The sequence below is a fragment of the Frankliniella occidentalis genome, unplaced genomic scaffold (genome assembly GCF_000697945.3).
Source record: "Frankliniella occidentalis isolate FOCC.00 unplaced genomic scaffold, Focc_3.1 Scaffold394, whole genome shotgun sequence".
Classification (NCBI taxonomy): Eukaryota; Metazoa; Arthropoda; class Insecta; order Thysanoptera; family Thripidae; genus Frankliniella; species Frankliniella occidentalis.
Window position 1 is genome coordinate 112943 of NW_026267516.1, and position 2719 is coordinate 115661.

Genomic DNA, 2719 nt, shown 5'->3' on the forward strand with positions numbered 1-2719 from the left:
CTTTGTATTAGGGTATACCATGCATCAGATCATGCAGCTATGTTTGCACGACGTCCTGCTGCTATCCCTGTTTGTATATTTTTAAATTATGCTGAACCGATTCAAAACAGACGTGCGTACGGGCTTCGCTATCTTCCGTGTTTGTATGTCGGGTAGGAAAGGGAAAAAGTTTTTTTTTTAAAAAAAGAATAGGACAGAATACACGTTTTCATGTCTCGTCTTACATGAATTTGTAAAAATTGGAATATCCGCTTACCAGTGTGACTAACTATGGAACATTGTGTGTGTGTGTTAATCTGGTAAGTGCTAATCTTCTGGCTAGCACCATACCTCTTTCATGTTTCCCTCTTTCGTATATGGGATATGAAACATGAATAAAGAAGCATTTTGATATTTTTATAACTTTTCTTTTCGACGATTTTTTAACGCTTCCGTTTTTGTTTTTGTCAGGATTGTACAACTGTTTTCCTGCAACCACCAGGCACGCTTCATCAATCTCACGGAGTTTACTGTTTGTAAGTACAAAAAAAGAGTAACTTCCTAACTTTTCTTGCCGTTCATGTAACTGGTATAGTGAAGAGCTTCGGAAAGGCGTCAGACTGACTATGGAGTTTCTCAAGCTAGAGTAGTCAAAAACGTGTTGCTGAAACTTTACGAGTGCGAGGTTATGGTTGGCTACTGCGCCGTCGCCCCGCCCGGTTTCGCCTCAAAGATTTCAGTACTGAATCCCAGTTAAAAGTGCATACCCTAACTAATAATGATGTAGTTTCGACTCCAATTTAACTAAATTTACTGGGACATTGTAGCAGCAAATAGCAACTCTTAACCTTGTATCCACGGGCACGTGGTTATGGCCAATGCTCCCTCGCGCCTCGCGTCGCCCCAGGGGACGTTCAATGTAGGGACAGCGAAAAGTCGACCACGGTTAATGAAGTGGATATGCTGCAGGGACATGGGCTCCCGGTAATGGCTACTCGGGTGGCGGTTCCGGGAGAACGGCGTGCAAGGAGAGTAGGAGTCAGGTAGGCAGGGCTAGCCGCGCTGCGCCGTGCATACCGGCAAGTCACGCCCCTTAAATCGTGTGGTCTAGCCGAGTGAGATCCTTCAAGAAGGACGAAGGAGCGCACGCTTGTCTTTATCGATAGTGCGGGTCGTGTTCCGGCAGGGGTCCTAGTGGTCTTGATTGACTTTCCGCAGGAGGTTCGTCGCGATAGGGCTGCTCGGCGCTGCGCCGCGTTCGACGGCCGCAGTGCAGTACTCGTCCTCGATCCTTTAGGGGTGAGGGTTGTGTAAGAATAATGCCCATTAGTGATGTGAGCGGCCGATGTCTATCGTTGAGGTGGTCAGCTCTTCAGTGTTGGTCGCTCCTCCAACTGGAATTTACTCGTTTCGAGCGCCCGCTGAGTATTGTTGAAAGGATAGACCCTCTGACACTATTTCTTAAAGTCTTATTTGTGGTTTTGTTGTGTTTCCAGGTTGACATGGCCGGGGCAGAAGCTTGGATCAATGTGGAGGTGGGCCAGGTCCTGGCTCAAACAAATAACGCAGAGGGCGATTGCCTCTTCATGGCTCTAAGCGATCAGCTGAATGGCGAGTTTTCGTCGCTGCAACTGCGACAAATGGCGATCAACTATCTGTCGGAGCACCGATATGAGTTGCACGCCGAGCTGCTAAGTCTTGGATGGGACATGATGGAAGACGGCGAGATTGCCATCCCTCTCGAAGGGGAAGTCCTTATCGATGCAGTGCTGGAAGTTTTGAGCAACCCTCGCACCTAGGGAGGTGCAGAGTGCCTTGCTGCCCTCTCAATGGCTCTTAACAGAGGCATAAGAGTCTATCAAGAGGACGGGCCTACTGTGAACTTCCCTGAAGGACAGCACGAGATGTTGCGCCTGGTACTAAGGTACCCCAGAGGAGGCCGTGGGCGACGTACGCACTATGAAAGTGTCCTCCGTTGGCGATGCGCACCTCCAGGCAACCCACAACAGGGTACCAATTGTAACCTGAGCGAAGCTTGTACCGGCACTAACAATAGTAAACTGGGTGTTGCTAGTACCGGCACTCAAACGGAAACAGATGAGGTAAGCTTGGGTTATTCTAGTAGCTTCCAGTGCACTTTGCTAATGTGTCGAGTTTAAGGATTTTAGTGGGTTATATTTCAAAAAATATTGAACTACTTACTGGTTAACAATCACGAAGGGTTTTTCTTTTCCTTTTGTAGTGAAACTATATGAAAGAGTGCTATAGCTTACAACTGTTTTTTTATTATTATTACTAATTATTTAACAAAATACACTATCCATAGGGCTAAGCCCTGTGTGGATGTGTGGATGCTACATTAACAACTGTAGTGTGTGACATAAAATTACAATTTCTTCAATTCTTTCTTTAATCTACTGTTTGGAATACTTTCTGACTGTGGATAATAAAGTTTTTTGCAGAAAAACAGCTCATTTAAAACTAAAAAGTAAAATTTCTGTCACTTAAAATAGTTATAATAATAGCTCTTACTATCATAGTTAACTATAGAATCACTTTTAAAAATTCCCGTATCCATGTTTAAAGAAGTATCTAAAAGTTTCATACTTGTTTAGGTCCAGAATCCACAACAAACTGGCAGTAGCTTCATGATTCATGAATCAAATCGTAGGAGGTCCGACAGTGCCATGGTGCTGCGCCCAAGGCAACAAAGTATGTAAAAATGATAAAAATCAAAATA